This window comes from Hermetia illucens, chromosome 3 (genome assembly GCF_905115235.1).
Source record: "Hermetia illucens chromosome 3, iHerIll2.2.curated.20191125, whole genome shotgun sequence".
Classification (NCBI taxonomy): domain Eukaryota; kingdom Metazoa; phylum Arthropoda; class Insecta; order Diptera; family Stratiomyidae; genus Hermetia; species Hermetia illucens.
Genome location: NC_051851.1, coordinates 75,496,361 through 75,519,051, shown reverse-complemented (window position 1 = coordinate 75,519,051; position 22,691 = coordinate 75,496,361).

The following is a 22,691-nucleotide window of genomic DNA, read 5'->3' as shown; positions in this document are numbered from 1 at the left end:
AGAAGGTTCTGACAGACAGAATTCAATCTGTACTCTCCCCTCCTTAGAGGCTCAAGTTTCCTTATGCCGAGCCTTCCTCCTACGGGTAGATGCGGGCAGGCTGGTCATAGTCGCATTGCCAGTTTCTCCCAAGTCGGTGAAAATTACCGCATTCTCCTTTCTGCCTGGCTCCGCCCTAGGTTCTAAATGCAAGCTTGCAGTGAGTTAAAATGCATAAGTTTCACAGATTTCCCCGTAGGTCCCATATCCGCATTCAGGCGATGACCTGATTTCTCATGATTGCGGGTGGATTCGAAGTCTATGATTGCTTACTACTTGGAGAACTAAAATCCATAGCTTTCATATTCATGTTCTTGGACACCCTTACTGTAGTCCTAAACTATTACAGACTCCCCCACCATGACGAAGAGGGGTCCCGTGGGAACTTAATTTTTCAGGAAAAAGTCCTTCATTTGTATCATTTTTCCTAATACATCAAAGTATCTTACGCTGGGCGACAATTTGCTTTCATTCCATTATTAGTACTCACGTATTTTATTTTCATAAGACTACACTTCACATATCCTTAGAAAATAACCGAAAATTTAATTAGGAAAAAGCGGGTAACTGACATTCCCCTAACATTTAAGAATTAACCTTACAAATATAAACTGGAAGATCAACTTTTAATGTGACATTTTCATTCCTTCTCTTAGCAACTGATATATACATTTCAAAACCACACATACCTAAGTGCCAAGTTTAGTCCGACTATATGGTACTCCAGCACTTCCTGGATAAAAAAGCAATCGCACACAACCTCGATTACTCATGAAAACAACCAAGAAAAATATCGAGGAAGCATTGCAAAGAACGAAATGTCCTTTCTGTACTTGCACTCATATCGACATGAAAAACTATTGTCCCTCCGGGGACGACCAACCGTCATGAAAAAATATTACATTTTACGTACGATATTTAACAAAAACATAACGCTCCCAGTTCTTTGGCGATGTCGCTATTAACCACACATACATCGCAGCGAAAACTTTTATGATTTTATTTCACCGTGGGGAAATCGAACCAGTTGCCTGGGAAAAAATTCCGAGCGCGGTCAGGACGAGGGAGAAGGGAGCTCGGCGAAAGGACGAATGACTAAGGGCACACGAGCATATGTATTGAGGACGGGGGCAGAAAAACAGCTCACAATTTTACAATGCTTCCAAACATATTGTTCATATTTATAAAAGTTTTTCCTCGTAATGCATGTATTTCTTTTTCCACGTTTTCCACGCTCATTCCTTGGCAGTTTGTTTTCTGTTTGTTGCTTCGCCGCTGTTGTTCTTGGCTCAGGTTATCCATACATACAGTCTTCCTTGGCAGAGTTTCCTTGTAGTTCTTATTCTTCTAAAATTAACTTGTAGCATGCAAGCGGAAAACCGTCAGCTATGCAACTTGTGCCCCGCAGGATTGGAAGGACCCCACTTGTGGCAATGTTCCTGCGAAGCGGAAGTGGAAAGCAAGTGTTGTTAATAAGTTGAAGGATGTCGCCCAAACAGACCGGCTAATACACTATACCTTGCTAAACTAGAAAAAGTTAACACTAGCAAAACATTCCACGTAGGGTACGCTTTCCCTGCTTCCATACTAATTTCCCTTACTGTAGCCCCACATGGATTTCAGCCTTTGATTTCAAATGTCTACAGGCGAAATAGAAACTACGACGACCGAACTATTGTGAAGTATCACGATGAGAGCGATAGCGCGTTTCCATATAGAAGTTGTACAAACAGTAGCGGGTGCACTTCAGCCCCAACGGATGCCAATGGTGCATCCCTAAGAGAAGCGATATAAATGTGGCAGTTATCTACCTGATTCCGTAGCGCCACGAGATCAAATTATGTGAATAGTTGTTGAAGTTTCTAGTGTCTAACGGCGAAAAAATATTGAAGATGGGAATTTTCAAAAACAAGTGGATAAATTGTTGAGTACAATGTTGAGCTTGGAGTGAGATCTATGCAAATCTCGACGTTCAAGAGTAATCACGTAGTCAATTGCGGTAACATCCTGAGAACATTTCATGTACGGGCACTACAATCATAATTAAAACCATTAAGTGTTTTTGTATGTACATGTGTAGATTGCTGGAATTGATCGCCGCCAGTGACAGGGCCAATATTCAAGTAGAACTGCAAGAACTTGTCGGCAAAAGCTTTCACCACGATTGGCTAATTGATTCCCTGGCTTGAAATCGTGAGCGCCAGTTTTTGTAAATCTCATTATCTCTGTCGTGTCACCCTCACAGAGTCTCAAACAAAGAACATTCTCGGCGTACCAGTCGTACCGATAGGTAAGCTGATTAGAAGGCAGAAGTGGCGTGAATAAGTCACACTTTAGGAAAGAGAGACAATCGCATTGCTGACACAACTATGTATTCTAGAGAATCCAACGAGGAGTCCTTCATAAGGCACAGGATGTAGAACGGTAGAAGAGAAGTTTATACTTGTTTGGAAGGCCTGAACGGTAGTCCCTTCGATGGTGACTTCATCGAGCCCAATTAGCACCGTGGTGCACCATTTCGATGTCACCAACATCAAAGACCGTACCCGCCGTGGAAAGGCCAAGGGAACCAGAATCCAACGGGCTCATATCTTCAAATATAGCCCGCATCATATACAAAGGATAGTAGCTCCCCTAGGTAACCACAAAACGAGTCTCTGCGGGTCTCACCCTCTTTTCTAAATATACGGTAAGTTTTTAGTCTAAATGTCTTAATTACTAAACTTTAGTTAAATTATTACTCAGTTCATTCCATTGAAGAAGGTAGCAAGTGGCTGCCAAAATACGTTTTCGGTACTAATAGTAAAATCCACATTGACACAATCGACATTGATCACAACGGAATCATAAGTTGCGTTACGACGAAGGGGAGTAGGGACCATGGACCACAGATGTGTGCTTTCGACAAACCATGCCTGACCAGAGGCACTATTTCCTTGCGAAGTACTTTTTGCTGGCATGAAAGGCTAGACCTTTTAAACCCTTGGGACGAGTTGCTAGATCTCCCATCAGGCGCGACCCCAGGTAACATCTAGTGATATACCTATTGATGCATTAAAATGGCTAGCGAGAACATAAAATCAAAAAGGAAGAAGTGGGAAAGAGTAAACTTACGGTACAGGGGATCCAGGAGTGTGGAAGCAAGAAAAGCTGCTATTGTTGCCTAAGGCTGGTAAACCTCCAGGTGGGCCATTCTACTATAGATCCATGTGTCTTCTAACCGCTATGAGGAAAATATTGGAGCCCATAATCTAGAACAAGTTGCTCAGGGCTGTTGAGGAGCATGGACGCTTGTCAGATTGGCATTATGGTTTCTGTAAAGCGACATTGATCATCGATACCATTATATTGGTTACTGGCTCAACTGAAAATACAATTTATGGAAAAGGTAACATAGTACCAGTAAATATTGCGTGGTAATGACCTAAGTCATGATAAATGCATTTAATTTGATCAATTAAAACCGTTTTCACAAGTCCCTGACTCACTTGGTGTTCCCACCTATTTTGCTGCTATTGTCGATAGCTACTTGCGGGAATAGACACTCTGGTATGACACAGTTGACGGACACAATTAGAACGTTATCTCCGCGGTGTTCCACCGAACTCCGTACTAGGCCCACTACTGTGGATCATCATATACAATCTACTTCCTGAGGAGAACTCGGTGGTGAGATAAACGGCTGATATAGCACTAGTTGTGTTGCAAACAATCTAGATTATGCTGCGTTTAAATTATGCGAAGTTGCAAATGCTGTTTGGGCCTCGTTAGAGAGGGCTGGAGTGGCACTTGCGGTCATCATCGCCGTAAGAGGAATAACGATCGCATTAGAATTAGGAATTATATCGTCTCTTCGAAGCCGACCATCAAATACTTGGAAATGATTATAGATACAAAGCTCAATTTTAAGCAACTTAAAGAGTATACTTTCGGAAAAGTATCCACCACGAGTATCGTTTTAGCAAAAGTGATGCCGAAAGCAAGAGGGACGCGATAGTTTGTAGGCTGCTTATAATCAAGGTGGTGAGTTTCTTCTTGTCGTAAGCAGTTTCAGTTTCAGGAACAGAGGTATATATTTTATTTAGTACACATAAACTGAGGGGTGTCTATGGGAGAATAGCCCTTAGCCCTGTGCTCTGCCTTCAGGACCCTCTCAGATGATGCGGCGTTCATCGTAGCAGGAATGATCGTATATAACGTCAAGTCCATCTCTCCTGCAATACAAGCGAGAAAAGTCGAAAGGAAGAGATCTGCAGATAGAAGATAATAGCAATGAGGCCAATAAACAAAAAATCGTTGGGCATACAGGTTGGTCCCCACCATCGGGGAATAGCTGGAGAGAAGACATAGTGAGATCAATTATAATCCTATACAGTTTCTTAGAGCCATCAGAACCTCTACAGGTTCAAGGCGAAATGTCCATCGCCTGATAATCTAAATAGCGATGAAGTCCCGAAGGGCTTACTGCACACACACTTCCAATGCCCGAGGTTCGTAAAAAGAAAAAAAAAAACCGCAAGAAACAAAAAAAAACACTATATAACCGTCAATCCTATGTTTAGTTTTTAACTCAAAACCCACAGTTCCGTCTTTGTCTATTTAGCCGCGGAAGGTCGAATTCAGGGACCCTTGCCGTTTTGGTAAATAGCATCGGCACCGTTTCAACAGTCCACAGGCATTCCATAATTTCACTCATCCCGGAGAAAAATATCGTTAACATCAGTATCATCAAGTTCGCCGGTGCTTATCCTGCCCCTATTCCTAGAATGTCATCCGCCATTGTGAGCCGAAGAACCAATAAATGAAGTTAATGTGTGGCGCCCTCCCGCTTATAACTCCCGCGGGGTACCCACCACCGAGATCAGATTGGATCATCTTAGTTCTTACCATGGATAATATCCATTGCATAAGAGATCCCTCCAACCCTTTGGCACTAACGTTATTGAATGCTCCCTCTATATTCAGGAAGGCTAAGGCAGATTACTTATAGCATAACAATTACTCAACTGTGCTCATTATCTTGAGAGGGCTGACTTTCGATTAGCCTTTGGGGTAGGCGTGCTGAGATTTGGAGAAGGGCAACCTTTCTATAATCGTGGAATGAACGCGTCGCGCCCAATGGTCTTCAACACAAAACAAGTAACGCCGAAAGTGCTTCACGGGCTCATGACCGCGCATGGATACTTTTGGTATGGTGTCGAAAGTATCGAAAGTGACTCCGACGTATTGAGTGTCGTTTGGATTTGATAAAAAATATCACATATATATATAGTTAAAAAAGCCCACGGAACCTCTTCCCGCCCAACCGGACCGAGGGGCGACCAACCTAAGGATCGGCTGAAGGCAACATCCAAAGGCCCGCATCACAGCGATGATGCGTTTTAACGCAAAGTGTGTGCGACCATGCGGAAATGTATTACTACATCCCGATTGTCGCAAACATTTCTGCCAATGACGCGGTGGTTCTACACTACAGAGACATGGATCTTATATCGAAGACAGTGCGGATCAAGACTGAAACCCATTAGGGCAGATTTTTACCGGACAGGACTCTTCGGACTATAGCACAGGTTGCAAGGATAACTGCTTTTTGCATCTTCATGTATAGTCCAGCCCTAAGATCGAGCGTTTTCAGCGCTTTATGTAAGTTCTGCGGGACTAATCCCGCCGCTGAATCGCTTCATATCGTCTGCCAAGGGGCCGTAGTTCCGGATTTTTTCGTGCTGTTTTTCAACAGTGTTCCGGTCCAACGGTACGGCTACATCGATTATAAAGCACGCTCGTTCTTCCTTCAGAAGCAGAACTAGATCAGATCTGTTATGATTAACACTGCGGTCGGTGGCAATAGTGTGATCCCTCAGTAGTTTGACCCGATCATTTTCCAAGATTCTCTGCGGAGTATACTTATAGTAAGGATGGTAGGTTGCCACTAAGTTATACTTCAACGCAAGGTTTTGATGGAGAATCTTGCAGACGGAGTTATGACGATTGGTGTACTCGGTACCGCTCAACATCCTGCACGCAGATGTTATGTGCTGGATGGTCTCCTCTTCACAGTTGCATAACCTACAACTGGAGTTGGTGATTGAGGAGTCGTGAAGAATGTACCGTTTATAATTTTTTGTTGGGAGCGAAGCATCCTGAATTGAAGTTAGGAATGCTTCGGTCTCATAGAAAAGTACACCATTTGTCAACCATTTGTTGGAGGCTTCGATGTCAATGCCTGACAACAACAAATTTTTTATATGACCTCCGTGAATGGGTTTCTCTTTCCACATGTCGATCTTCTGTTGGACTGAAGTAACATTCGACATGGGATCCCATTCTCTGCTTCTCAAGTTCAAAGGAGATAATTTATTATCTGCCATGACGGTAGCCTGATGTATTTGGCTAGAGGATTGTTTCTCATAGAAAAACTCACGAAGAGAATGCACTTGATTGTAGTGCAACGTTTTTAAATCAAGTACCCCCCTTCCTCCCTGATGACGTGGGATAGTGATCCTCAATTTTTCGGCAGCTCTATTGTGCATGTTGTTGTTTGCAAGAACTACCCTTACCCGTCTATTGACAGATTCTAAATCAGTATTACTCCACTGTATCACACCGAAAGTGTATAGAAGGACGGGAATGGCAAAGGTGTTGATTGCCATGATTTTATTTTTCCCGTACAGCTCAGTTTTAAGGACAAGATCCAGACGCCGCTCAAATTCCCCCAGCAACTTAGATTTAATTATTGCCACAGCAGGTGTTGTTGCTTGCAATATGCCGAGGTATTTGTAGACGTCGTCCGAATCCATGCCCTCAATTCGGATGTTATTTTGGCTGTATCCTTCATTGTCGGTGTGTTTTCCCCGAACAATTGTTTTTATGCGACATTTCTCCAAACCCAACTGCATGCCGATATCCCTGCTGAACTGGATGGTGATGTCCAGCAAGGAGCGAAGTTGGTTCTCGTCTTTGGCATACAATTTGATGTCGTCAATGTACATTAAATGGCTTAATGTACATTTCGACAATATGCCATGCTTGACTTGGAACCCGTATTTGCTTTCATGCAAAAGATGGGATAGCGGATTCAAAGCCAAACAAAACCACAGTGGGCTTAGAGAGTCGCCTTGGAAAATGCCACGCCTGATTGGTATCTCTCCTGATGTTTGCGAAGATACCGATAGCTTCGTGCTCCAATTCTTCATTACTGTTCTCAGTAGAAGAACAACATTCGGGTTGATTTTATACAAGCGTAACACTTGTAGTAACCACGAATGTGATATGGAGTCAAAGGCTGATTTATAATCGATGTAGGCTGTCGAGATGTTTCGTTTTTGGTGGACAGCCTGCTTTACAGCTACCGTATCGATTATAAGCTGTTCTTTGCAGCCTCGGGAGCCTTTTGCGCATCCTTTTTGCTCCTCAGCTATCAATTTATGAACATCAAGATGTTTTGAGATGTTCGCGCACAGAACTGAAGTGAAGACCTTGTAAATGATAGGAAGACAAGTAATTGGTCGACATTTTGAAGGGCAAGAGACACCCTGTTCCTTGGGGATGAGGAAAGTTATCCCCTTGGTGAAAAATGGTGGAACTAAATCAGGATCGGCAATCATCTGATTAAATTGATTTGCCAATATCCTGTGAGTGCTCTTGAACCGCTTCAGCCAGAAGTTGTGAATCTTGTCAACTCCTGGCGCCTTCCAGTTACCTGCCTTGTCAAGGGCTGCTTTAACGTCGACTTCAGTTACGTCAGGCATGGTCATTTCGGGGAGGGCCTCGCATGAACGCATAAGGTGTGGGAGCCACGCTGCTTCTAAATTGCAACGACTGGATTCGCTCCAAACACTTCTCCAGAAGTCTTCTGTCTGATCTAGATCGAGGTTGCTTTCCCGACTTGAGTTGGTGAGATTTATGTAGAATCCCCGTTGGTTCTGGAAGAACAAGGTGTTGTCTGTCCTTCGCTGAAAGCTTTTTTGACACCTACGGATGCGATTGGAGCATACCGCAAGTTTCTGCTTCAGCACCTCGAGGATTTCTTCGATTGGCATATCATTGGACAGATGGTTGTTTCCAATGATGTTCGCAACGCATCTGTGCACTCTTGGTGATGGATTTCCATGGAGTGCTTGCGTCACACGACCAATCTCCTTTCTCAATTTTTCGACTCTTTTGTTGAGTCGAAACACCCAGAACGGTAAAGTCCTTCTGCGCATACCTCTGTTATTCGCTCTAAGATGTTGATTATGGAGACGAATAACCGTGGCAGCTGCAACGTAGATCAGGCTGTGAACCTCTGTAGCAGTAATCTCGCTAGCCAAACGATCAGCCAAAGTTCTGTCAACGGCAGCAATGATGTTAGTAGTTGCCGAAGTAAACTTCAGTTTTGGGATCTTTGGCCTAGCGTCTGGGAGAATCTCAGCATACTCTGTGAATGCGACCTAGAATGCGGTCAAAGCCTCATTATAAATTGGGTCGACATCCCCAGTTACTAAGCTTCTCCTGACTACTGGATCCATGGAGTGCCTTACAGGTGGAGTACTTCTGTTACTCCTTTGACTAGTCCGGTAATTTGATGACTCCAGCCCGAGCTCAAGTGAAACCTCTTGGAAGATTTGTTGCCTAGTTGGTAAGGCAACTCGGTTGTTATTCACGATCACCCGGTACTGGTTGACGACGTTCTGTTCCGGAACATGACTTAGCTCCGGAAATCGGGTTATGAACGCGTCATCTAGTCGATGTCTGTACCCTGATGGATTCCGTTCCAAATCCGTGACACGGTAATAGGCGCGGACGATAAATTCGTTAAGTTGGTTCGTCCAAACCATACGACGCCTAGGTCTCCCGTCCCTGGTGGTTGACGGCATAACCGCCAAAACATCCAAGGGCGAAGAGCCGCTCTGATGTTGGTGAACGACCCTTAACCGTGGTGGGTACTGTCTTCGTGTCCCTGGGGTCCCATTTAAAGAATTTAAACAAAAGTCCCCAATTTTATTCCCACGAGTAATGGGGAACCAGTCAGCCCCGCAACAGAGCCCCAATGTTGCAATGCCCCATGGTTACCTCCAAAGGCAGGGAAGGTATTTGGAGGGGAGCCACTGCAATTCATCCGATAGGCGCGTTGATCCCTTCACCCCGGATTACGGATTTGTTAAGGAGGTTTACTCCCCCTGAACGGGAAGAATCGGTAAGGGAGGACGAACACAAAGGGAAACGTTCTGCTTGTCCGCGGCTACTTATTTACAAGATTAACTTGCGATATTCATAGCTGACCCCGTGGGTCATGTCATTATCCGCAACCCATGACACGCGCCTGGTCGCATGCAGCTCTGCGTTTGCAACTCAGGTGAGGATAAACCTGGTACGCCATATATATATATATATATATATATATACATCTATAAATAGGCTATATAAATAGCCTGGCGTACCAGGTTTACCCTCACCTGAGTTGCAAACGCAGAGCTGCATGCGACCAGGCGCGTGTCATGGGTTGCGGATAATGACATGACCCACCGGGTCAGCTACGAATATCGCAAGTTAATCTTGTAAATAAGTAGCCGCGGACAAGCAGAACGTTTCCCTTTGTGTTCGTCCTCCCTTACCGATTCTTCCCGTTCAGGGGGAGTAAACCTCCTTAACAAATCCGTAATCCGGGGTGAAGGGATCGACGCGCCTATCGGATGAATTGCAGTGACGTTACACTGTATTTCAGCGGCTCCCCTCCAAATACCTTCCCTACCTTTGGAGGTAACCATGGGGCATTGCAACATTGGGGCTCTGTTGCAGGGCTGACTGGTTCCCCATTACTCGTGGGAATAAAATTGGGGACTTTGGTTTAAATTCTTTAAATGGGACCCCAGGGACACGAAGACAGTACCCAACACGGTTAAGGGTCGTTCAACAACATCAGAGCGGCTCTTCGCCCTTGGATGTTTTGGCGGTTATGCCGTCAACCACCAGGGACGGGAGACCTAGGCGTCGTATGGTTTGGACGAACCAACTCAACGAATTTATCGTCCGCGCCTATTACCGTGTCACGGATTTGGAACGGAATCCATCAGGGTACAGACATCGACTACATAAAAAAAAAAAAAAATAAAAAAAAAAAAAAAAAAAAAAAAAAAAAAAAAAAAAAAAAAAAAAAAAAACTTGCCTTACCAACTAGGCAACAAATCTTCCAAGAGGTTTCACTTGAGCTCGGGCTGGAGTCATCAAATTACCGGACTAGTCAAAGGAGTAACACAAGTACTCCACCTGTAAGGCACTCCATGAATCCAGTAGTCAGGAGAAGCTTAGTAACTGGGGATGTCGACCCAATTTATAATGAGGCTTTGACCGCATTCCAGGTCGCATTCACAGAGTATGCTGAGATTCTCCCAGACGCTAGGCCAAGGATCCCAAAACTGAAGTTTACTTCGGCAACTACTAACATCATTGCTGCCGTTGACAGAATTTTGGCTGATCGTTTGGCTAGCGAGATTACTGCTACGGAGGTTCACAGCCTGATCTACGTTGCAGCTGCCACGGTTATTCGTCTCCATAACCAACATCTTAGAGCGAATAACAGAGGTATGCGCAGAAGGACTTTACCGTTCTGGGTGTTTCGACTCAACAAAAGAGTCGAAAAGTTGAGAAAGGAGATTGGTCGTGTGACGCAAGCACTCCTTGGAAATCCATCACCAAGAGTGCACAGATGCGTTGCGAACATCATTGGAAACTACCATCTGTCCAATGATATGCCAATCGAAGAAATCCTCGAGGTGCTGAAGCAGAAACTTGCGGTATGCTGCAATCGCATCCGTAGGTACCAGAAAAGCTTTCAGCGAAGGACAGACAACACCTTGTTCTTCCAGAACCAACGAGGATTCTACAAAAATCTCATCAACTCAGGTAGGGAAAGTAACCTCAATCTGGATCAGGCAGAAGACTTCTGGAGAAGTGTTTGGAGCGAATCCAGTCGTTGCAATTTAGAAGCAGCGTGGCTCCCACACCTTATGCGTTCATGCGAGGCCCTCCCCGAAATGACCATGCCTGACGTAACTGAAGTCGACGTTAAAGCAGTCCTTGACAAGGCAGGTAACTGGAAGGCGCCAGGAGTTGACAAAATTCACAACTTCTGGCTGAAGCGGTTCAAGAGCACTCACAGGATATTGGCAAATCAATTTAATCAGATGATTGCCGATCCTGATTTAGTTCCACCATTTTTCACCAAGGGGATAACTTTCCTCATCCCCAAGGAACAGGGTGTCTCTTGCCCTTCAAAATGTCGACCAATTACTTGTCTTCCTACCATCTACAAGGTCTTCACTTCAGTTCTGTGCGCGAACATCTCAAAACATCTTGATGTTCATAAATTGATAGCTGAGGAGCAAAAAGGATGCGCAAAAGGCTCCCGAGGCTGCAAAGAACAGCTTATAATCGATACGGTAGCTGTAAAGCAGGCTGTCCACCAAAAACGAAACATCTCGACAGCCTACATCGATTATAAATCAGCCTTTGACTCCATATCACATTCGTGGTTACTACAAGTGTTACGCTTGTATAAAATCAACCCGAATGTTGTTCTTCTACTGAGAACAGTAATGAAGAATTGGAGCACGAAGCTATCGGTATCTTCGCAAACATCAGGAGAGATACCAATCAGGCGTGGCATTTTCCAAGGCGACTCTCTAAGCCCACTGTGGTTTTGTTTGGCTTTGAATCCGCTATCCCATCTTTTGCATGAAAGCAAATACGGGTTCCAAGTCAAGCATGGCATATTGTCGAAATGTACATTAAGCCATTTAATGTACATTGACGACATCAAATTGTATGCCAAAGACGAGAACCAACTTCGCTCCTTGCTGGACATCACCATCCAGTTCAGCAGGGATATCGGCATGCAGTTGGGTTTGGAGAAATGTCGCATAAAAACAATTGTTCGGGGAAAACACACCGACAATGAAGGATACAGCCAAAATAACATCCGAATTGAGGGCATGGATTCGGACGACGTCTACAAATACCTCGGCATATTGCAAGCAACAACACCTGCTGTGGCAATAATTAAATCTAAGTTGCTGGGGGAATTTGAGCGGCGTCTGGATCTTGTCCTTAAAACTGAGCTGTACGGGAAAAATAAAATCATGGCAATCAACACCTTTGCCATTCCCGTCCTTCTATACACTTTCGGTGTGATACAGTGGAGTAATACTGATTTAGAATCTGTCAATAGACGGGTAAGGGTAGTTCTTGCAAACAACAACATGCACAATAGAGCTGCCGAAAAATTGAGGATCACTATCCCACGTCATCAGGGAGGAAGGGGGGTACTTGATTTAAAAACGTTGCACTACAATCAAGTGCATTCTCTTCGTGAGTTTTTCTATGAGAAACAATCCTCTAGCCAAATACATCAGGCTACCGTCATGGCAGATAATAAATTATCTCCTTTGAACTTGAGAAGCAGAGAATGGGATCCCATGTCGAATGTTACTTCAGTCCAACAGAAGATCGACATGTGGAAAGAGAAACCCATTCACGGAGGTCATATAAAAAATTTGTTGTTGTCAGGCATTGACATCGAAGCCTCCAACAAATGGTTGACAAATGGTGTACTTTTCTATGAGACCGAAGCATTCCTAACTTCAATTCAGGATGCTTCGCTCCCAACAAAAAATTATAAACGGTACATTCTTCACGACTCCTCAATCACCAACTCCAGTTGTAGGTTATGCAACTGTGAAGAGGAGACCATCCAGCACATAACATCTGCGTGCAGGATGTTGAGCGGTACCGAGTACACCAATCGTCATAACTCCGTCTGCAAGATTCTCCATCAAAACCTTGCGTTGAAGTATAACTTAGTGGCAACCTACCATCCTTACTATAAGTATACTCCGCAGAGAATCTTGGAAAATGATCGGGTCAAATTACTGTGGGACCACACTATTGCCACCGACCACAGTGTTAATCATAACAGACCCGATCTAGTTCTGCTTCTGAAGGAAGAACGAGCGTGCTTTATAATCGATGTAGCCGTACCGTTGGACCGGAACACTGTTGAAAAACAGCACGAAAAAATCCGGAACTACGGCCCCTTGGCAGATGATATGAAGCAGACTTGGAGACTACAAAAGATCCAAGTAGTCCCAGTAATAATTTCAGCGACGGGATTAGTCCCGCAGAACTTACATAAAGCGCTGAAAACGCTCGATCTTAGGGCTGGACTATACATGGAGATGCAAAAAGCAGTTATCCTTGCAACCTGTGCTATAGTCCGAAGAGTCCTGTCCGGTAACAATCTGACCTAATGGGTTTCAGTCTTGATCCGCACTGTCTTCAATATAAGATCCATGTCTCTGTAGTGTAGGACCTCCGCGTCATTGGCTGAAGTGTTTGCGACAATCGAGATGTAGCAATACATTTTCGCATGGTCGCACACACTTTGCGTTAAAACGCATCATCGCTGTGATGCGGGCCTTTGGATGTTGCCTTCAGCCCATCCTTAGGTTGGTCGCCCCTCGGTCCGGTTGGGCGGGAAGAGGGTCCGTGGGCTTTTTGAATTATAAAAATAGTAAGAAAAGCAATTGACGCTAAATCACTAGCAGAGCACCTGCGGACCAGATTGTCTACCTTCAATTCAAGGGAGGCAAAATCTATAGTGTCCGAATAGTTCAGTGGTTAGAGCACTGGGTTGTCATACGGAAGGCTGCGGTTCAAATCTCGCTGGTGACAGTGGGATTTGTATCGTGACTTGACGTCGGATACCAGTCGACTCAGCTGCGAATGAGTAACTGAAGTCCGAGAGAGCCGGGCAGCTGCATATGAGGTGCAGGGCCATCTCATCTTCCTCCTCATATTGGCTCCATATAGCGAGATCACTATTCCATTTCTTTTCATATGGCAATTTGAGAAGTAATGTTCCGTTAAAATCCCTACTGGGATTTTTATGTCCTATTTTTTAAGAGGCAACAAAAATGCCGCTCGAGCGGCCCCGATTTCTTTCACAAAAATATTTTGCCCGTCAGTAGAATTTAAATTTCTGCATTTGGCTGCCTGCATCTTCGCCCTTCAGAGTAGACATAAGAGTAGATGGTCGGATGACAAGACCTAGCTCTCGCCCCACCATTGTGGATCCACACTCTTGGCGACCCGTCTGTCAGCATCTTCATTACCAGGGATATTCGAGTGACTCGATATCCAGATTATGAAGTTTTCCTTCAGTCGGCAGAGATTAAGCAGCACTTTTTGTCAATTCCACGCCAAATGCCTTTATGTGTCGTAGCTGTTTATTACCAATAATGCTACCCGACTCTCGAAAGAAATTCGAGTTGTGTGACTCTCCGCCTGTATTATGTTCGTAATATTGCCGAAAGATCGGGCGAGTTCCATAACTGGACTTTCCAAGAACACCCCCCATGTCCCGCCTAACACGTCTTCTTCATCGGATATCATCTTTTCAACTTTTGCCGTGAGCTCATAGAGCAATATCTCCGCCAATTTGCCTTTCTGGCAGGTGTGTTGGCTATAGTGAAGTGAGCTCCTGAGGATGTATGTATCTGCTTCGAACCGATCAACTAGTCCTTTCAATCCTTTTGGTAGAAAGGTCTGATAGGACAGAAACTTTTTGCGTCCACATTGGTGGGTTTCCCGGATTTGGGAGTAAATATCACCGTCACATCACACCAGCTGATTGGAATATGAGCGTACGCTTAGCAAGCGCGGAATATGTTCCTCCCTGTATGCCAAAGTCCGAAGTTTCGGTTAAGTCCTGTATACACCTGCCGGCCTCACCTGAGGTGAAATTTTGGACCCTACCTGGGAAATGCAATTCAAGCAAATGACTTGTCGTTTCTTCATCATTCGATGCTGGCTGCGTTTTTTGACTAGAATCCGCTTTTGTTTTGAGACTGCTTCGAGAGAGTTGGCGCCGATCGTTTAACCGATCTTATACTTTTCCTTAAAACTTTCTGAGCTTCTTTGTGTCGATTCCAAACAGCGCCTAAATCAGACTTTAGAGGTTGGTTGACAGACACCCTTGCCGTTCCCCTGAATTTTGACCAAATCCACCAAGGTTTTCTACCCTTCTTTGGCATCGTGAGTGCATAGCTCCTTCCGGAAGCTTCGCATGTGCTTGTTGTGATCATCTGGGTTGTTTTCTCGATTCCATTAATTGATTTGATGCGCCTCCCAGGGATTGAAACCTAGGCGCTCAGTTCAGTTTTGTACGCCCACTAATCTGCTTTGTGGGGCTCCTGAAATGGAGGTGAATTCATGCTCATTAGGAAATCAATGCGCCTGCAATCGGAGAGCGTGACATCGCTTCGTATTCTACACTCTCCAACAAGAGCTGCAAGTTCGGGGGATGCCTCACTGATGTCGATGACCTCACGCCTAACCACATTGAAGAAAGTTCATAATCCAGATTGAGGATCTACAGTTCAGTTCGTACCAGATATTCCAGTAGTTTCGATTAGGTATATACATTTCCTGAAGGTTATATTCCGACTATTGATAAGTTCAGTTAGCACTTTACAATACTGCAAATGTATTTGTGAACTATGGCGCCTAATCTACGATTCAGATGAAGATGCCGTGGGCCGCAGGTTCCTTTCGGTGGTTTTAGGTGCCGGCACTTGTGACATGACGGTCCCCGCGTAGTAGAATCAGCATCATACAAGACCCATCCATCCGCTTTGATAGCGTTGTCCGGTGGTATGGTTTTGCCCGCCTTCGGCTCCGGAAGCATTTTTTATAGTGCTGAAAACGAGGTCGCGGGCTGTTGCTTCGATTCACGTACCGCCAGACCCATTTTTCCCTAAAACGTGACTAGCAGACAGCCAGATTTTCGCCGGTTGGATGAACCTATTTCCAGCCCTGCCTTGCGTGCTCTTAGCTCATCCGAAGACAGTTTCGAACAGCTACCGTGAAAAGGTGAACCTGAAGCAAAATCGAACCAGACCATCACCGCATAGGTATGGTTAGGAATTTATGGTCACTGTATGTTATTCCTTTCAAAACTTGATAACGCTCTTGACATAGGTAGTTGTCGAAACTTTTAGGCTGCTTGTCGACATGTTCACTTCAGTTCTCGATGGTTTTATTGACGAGATTATTTAAGTATAAATCTCACTAGGTAGCTTGCTCCTACTACAATATATTTTAATAGTTAGTAAATACGTATTTCGAAAGCTACTTACTTTCTTCCTCAGTACTTAAGCTACCCTTAAGCTAACTATTAAAATATATTGTAGTAGGAGCAAGCTACCTAGTTTTATTTTTATTTAGAAGAACTACAAGCATCGGAACGATAACTATTTTTATAAATCTCACGCTAGCGCTCCTACTATAAACTACAAAACGGTGTAAATTTCACCCTAGCAAGGGTGCAATCCTCACAAGCGAAAATTCTGGTTTTGAGTACTTCCGGGAGAGGTATCAAGGAGCAATGACACATAAACAACATTAAAACGCCAACAAGCATGTACCTTCAGACATATATCATACGTAGAGCAATTGTTCCAATTAAATGCCCATCGGTACGCGAATCCCCACAATGTAACTTTTTTTCATTGTATCAGATCATTACAAGGGTAACCTAAATTTAAATGTGGTAAACTACGTAAACCACCCAATTATTTCCAGCGTTAATAGCGGAGCTTTGCAAAATTGAAAAGGAAATAATGCTAATTAAAAATGTCGATGAAGAAAGCGTGAACGTGTTAAATATGGAAATTCAAACTTTCCGCAAAACTGCCAATTTCAAAACGTATTTCGGCACCCACACTTTCGTCCCATATCGCTGTTGTTCTATTCATTCACAAACTCCAATATAACAAATATGCATAATATTTACAAAAGTTTTTGCGAAATTATAAATCCTGCGGGAGAAGTGAAAATTCCATACATTCTGTTGTCACGGATGGAGGAGCATGGTCGGTCGTATTCAAATTCATAGCATTTATGCCCGGAAGTAACGAGATTAATTACAATTTTCTCTATTTTCCCTATATAAACAGAATATAACAAGCGACTCAGCCAGCTCGTTCCTCATCATCGTCATCAGCACAGTTGGGAAGGAGCATGTAGTCAAATAGCAATAGAATATATAATCACGGATATTGCAGTAAGCCGGGATCTAAGGCACGCTAACGCCACAGGGATGAGAAGTGTGGGCCCGAAGGTCGGGCTGAAAGGAGTAAAGAGGTCATTGGTACAAGTCTGTAGCCAGCGAAATACCATTTCTCTCTGAAAGTTAGCATGTTTTACGTCATGCCCGCTATGCCGCCTCCTTCTCCACATCCACAATGGTATTGCCAGCGTTTCAGTGATAGTCTTGCCAACTAAGTTAGTTCGTTTATCTCTTTAATTTGTCCACCCTTTTTCCCTGGGAGATTTCAAACTACGCTAACGGAATGTTTACGTAGCTGATTATTTACATTGCAGAGACATCCGCATTAAAGTGCTCGGTTATCCCGGAATTCGTAATTCTTGTCTCCTAGCCGTTCCTATTCGAATCCTAAAATGCGAAGGAATCATTGGCAATTTCGACCTTGTTGCCTGCGACACCATGGGGCTAAGAAGGTAAGATAGGGATATCTGGAACACGGCAAGCGACGATACTGTCGAGTGTACTCTGCCCGACCAAGCAAGACTTTATAACGTCAAGGATGGTTGATAGCACCCGGGAGAGCGAAAGAAAAGTAATTTGTTTGCATTCGAATGGTCCTTTATGGACCATAACTATTCTCCTCAAGATAAAATTAAATTCTTGCATTCCACAAGCATTAATATGCGAAAGCAAATTCCCGCTTTTCTTAAATGTTTTTATGCTAACTGTGCGAGCAATGGAACCTAGAAAATTTCTTTGTGCTTTAGTTGCATCTCAACCAATATTGAATTCTCCTGTTAAAAGTCGGAAGTCTTCCTAGACCATGAGAGAATCTTAGGAGTAATTGTTCCCATAATTCTGCAAATAACTATATCATTCTCCTGCGAGAAAACCCATAAATCCGTTTAACTGAAACTTTAAATGTGTTTTAGATTTGAGCTCCGCCAGATCCAGAACATGCATGAAGTAGTCAATTTTATCCTTATCGGATATACTTTGAAAGCCTCATACTTGCGACAACCTGACCTTTCCGCCACACCCCTCTAACGAGATTATCGAAATTGAAATTTGTTGAAGGTTCCTATTGGAAAAACTCATAGTATCATAGCTTCCCGGAAAATTGTTCACTTGGACTGTTATCTCCTTAACAGGATTAACCCTCTTAAAATTAAACCTTTTCCACGTTTCGTACTTCTTTACAATTTAGGATATGATGTTCAAATAAAATTCGATTGATCTGAAATTTCCATTGAAAACGTTCACTTGCCGTGTTCATCCGTATCAAATTTGGACCAGCATTCAGTTATCTCTTTCCATTCTCAACTGTACTCTGATTTGCTTTTTCATGAAACTCAGATTGTTAGATCCTTTCGATAAGTTCCCTTCGCAAAATCGGGAATGAGGGTGGCGGGAGCCATCAATATAGACAGGAACAAAGACTTGGACGATCATGATGATGAAAAACACTGGAAATGGAGACAAAAGGAAAGAGTTGAATTCCACCCTTCCGCGTACTTACGCCTTCCATTGTGAAGAAATCTTTGATAAAATTGAAAATTCTGCTTTGACATTTAAATTTTCTGGCTAGTGAGTAGGGGACAACAACTTGTGTCTGATAGCTACGACATGCGAAATACGAAAAAAAGGAGACCGAATTCCAGGAATTCAACAGTTCATTGAATCTTCTCGATGGGAAATTGATGATTTGAAGTAATTACATCCTTTGCTTAAAGATCATTCTTTGCGCATTATTTGAAATTCTATCCTTTGGTTCAGGGCTCTCTTTTTAATTCCAAACATCAAACCCTAATTAATCTTTTCATTTTTCACAAGCTAATTTTATGTGGTTGTACATTGAAGGCCAGCCCATTTAGACGGAAGCCAGGCCCGCTTATTAAAATTGTTAAGCAACTCTTAAGACTCCGCCCCGCTGATTAATTGCAGGAAACGCAATTTGCTGAACATTGTCGAAGGCTTTTTCCAGCTTGTTTTGTTTTACTTTGTCAATATAAACGAACTGTGATGTTAGATTTCCCATCCGGGAGATTTGCCGACCAGCGAGATGCACGTCGAGCAAACGTTACCAAAAGTTATATAAAGGATGCTGCGAAAAATATGCTAATATTAAAGAATAGATAAGCAAGTGTGCATATCTTGGCAAACCTAGAACCGATAATTTCGTGAAGTGGGCAATCGTCCAGTGATGCTTAACGCGTGTACTACCTCAGTTTTATTAAACGAACTTACTGTAGGAGGTCCATTCTTCTGAAGTAATCACCGGTAGAAGTAATGTTTCTTGCCTTCCAGATAACGACGGAGGAGAGTGTTGTTGTTTTTTGTCTGTCCCTAAGACCAGGCCGGCTGACAGTCCAAACAGGACCTGATGCTACCCATGAAGCACACCAACAGGACCAATGGCAGGCACTTAGCCCATGTTACCAGGAAGACACTATCGTTTATGACCAAAAACAGTCAAACAATTTATTAAATTTGATCCTTTTTTTAATTAGCCGGCACACTTGCAAACACATCAGTGTCAAAGCCTGCCTGAATAGACTGGACATGTGTTGCAAGCTTACCAGGTATTAGTCAATAATGTTTTAGGGCTATAAATGTTCAGTCGTTATTGAATTGAAAAAATTAATTCACGGGATGATGCATTTTAGTGTTTTTTAGTTGCCATCGTAGTTGATAATGATGAATAGGATGCATCATAAGTTTTCGTATACAAAAAGATTAAGACCGTGGAAAACAGGATGCTTTGTAGAATCGAGGTACGGAAAAACAAACTTCATCCGTACGGCTCCAGCTGCAACTTTCTTCTCACCCATTCTGAAAGCCACGTTGATGGCCTGGAGCACGGCAAAATGTCGTACTGACATCCAAGAAAAAAACTTAAGACACATCTGGGCCAACCACCACACAGGCAGACCCCCCGAGCATGAACTCAGCATCAGATGCCATTACCAGAAAACTCCTTCATTTCAGGCTCTCCACCGCCTTGCCACACACAGCAGAATCCTGGGCTCTGCTACCGCTACCCCCCCCCCCCCCCCCCCTCCCACATATCATACGACAGGATAACCTGAATTTTATTTGAGGTTACTCCGGCAACCTTTGGGAACCATTGGGAATTACAATGTCACACAGGCTTCGAAACGATTTATAGATCGAGGAAAGACTTTTTCAACATTCGGGGTCTGAACCACCACATGATAGGTTTAGGATTTCTTTCCCTTAATTTAAGTGGTTCTTTGGCTACCGGGAGGGGCCTTCTGAAACGGAGAGACGGTTCTTAGGATACAAGCAGGTATTGAATTGAGCTTGTTTTTAAAGTATTTTTGCTGATTCATAGTAGACCTAGCGGCATACTCTATAATGGGCTTTACAACAGATCTATAGAGATAGATGGCCTTACGTCTCCGTATGTTGAAATATTTCAATACTATCAGAGCATTTATTATGCAGGGATGTTGTATAGATATTAAACAACATTGGACTTAAAACGCATCCTTGGGGGAGGCCATTTCCAAATTAAACGCTCTCCAGCCCTGGTTGTAGGTGCCGATTGGATATTATCCTTGACAAGATCATTGTCTTGTACAGTAATAACTTTGACCCTATGGTGAGACGTTTCAAGCGGAGCACGGGAACAGTTTTTGTAAGCTGAAATAGGCTTTGGTGGCTGACAACAACCGTAGGCGGATTTCATCATCGTAGCTATTATCGGTTGTGATTTTCGATCCTAGATAGGTGAAATTATCAACGGTCTCAAAGTTTTATTCTCCTATTCTTATTCTTCCTGTTTGACCAGTGCGATTTGATGCTGTTGCTGACGTTGCCACCATATACTTTGTCTTGCCTTGATTGATATGCAGCCCAAGATCTCACGCCGCCTGCTCTGTGCTGGTTCTTCCCATGCCTATCATAGCTGCCTTCCATAAACTTTGCTATAAGATTAAAGTTCGAAATAAACTTTGAGAAGGGAAAATGATTATTAGTATAAGTTGCTTACAACAATATCGAAGTTGTTCCTATTACCATAAAATTCTATGGTTGATTTATTTGCCCTTAGCCCTTGAATATTATACTCAAGTATTTTCACCAATGCTACCAAGGGAAATTAGGTGATCACATTCCAACTCAGTTCAAACTGACTTAATCAATTAAGTGTCCCCACGATGTCAGAGACCTTAATTTTCTGATTAATTGATCTTATTACAGTTTTATTGGGCAATATTTTGCTAATTTCTCTCTGGTACTTCGTTACTACACCGTACAGAGGATTCTCATACACAGAGGGACTGATTTGAAAACATTGGGAAGTGTTCTTGCTGGGGCCTTCTGCTGGGTCAAGCCCGGACTTCTCTTCTTTACAACATTATTAAACTTGGCTGAGCCTCTGGCAACCCTATTAAAGTTCAGAATAGTACTTTCGGCGCTGGAACTACCTTTACTAGGAAGAGAAGCGAAAGACTATCATAGCTATCTGAACCTTGCATTGGGCTATACTAATTGTTTGACTCGCGGCCAGCTTCTGTAATAGTTATGCTTCTAATCGAAGCAATTTCAAAATTTCTGACATATTCTGCCCATGTGGGGTATCTTCTATCCGTAGCGTTGTGGAAAAATCCCCACACAATTGGCATTTTTTGACCTCACCAGTTCCCAAATAATTTTCTGCAGCACAATTAAGGTATTTGGAGGTTCGGGCCTTGCAAAATTTGTTGTTGTAGCCCGGTCTACCACACTTAAAACATTGCGACGCCCTTGGTTTGAAGTACAGGCGATAAAGGTATTATCAGATAAGTCGTTCACCAGGAAAGTTGCCCTCACAGTGGTCGAAGGTACTCTATCACCACCCGGCTCACGACTTCTAAGAGTTAGCCTCTCAGCATTAACAATTTTTACCGAAGATTCAGCATTTACAATCGTCTGCATGTCATAACAGAGGGGTATGTTTCTGATCACCCTATATTTGTAAAAACATCGCGAGAGAGGGTAAGACCAACAATGACGCAGTCAATGAAGAAAAGAACGAAGGCGGAATGTGTGAAAGAAATTCGGATAGCCCCCATAACAACATTGACCCACTCGTGGAAGGCATTAGGAAAGAAGAAAACCGAAGAGAGGTAGCCTTTTCTCGGTCTGTTTAGTAGGACAATGAATTGTGTGAATCCACAAAGGAGCTGCGGAATATTCACTAAAATAAAATACAATCCACGATAAACATACCAAACTGTTGTGGCGAAGCGAGCAACTTTCATGTCAGACGTACACAAGTGCGAATCGCGGCGGCCATGACATCGAAGAACAATTCGTCACAAGAGAATTGAGTTTGAGTACAGAAGCGAGCCTGAGGAAAGAGGTGACCTTTTTCTAATAATTATTAACTTGTAAATATGGTGATTTAATAATAAAGTAATAAATTAATATTTAAATCAAATAATGAAATATAATATAAAAATATTAATTACCCATACTGTATTAAATTAAGACTTTGGAGGAGAAAAACTTCTAAATTTATGATTGGAAAGGTTTCATATTAACGCTAGTTAATTTAACATGA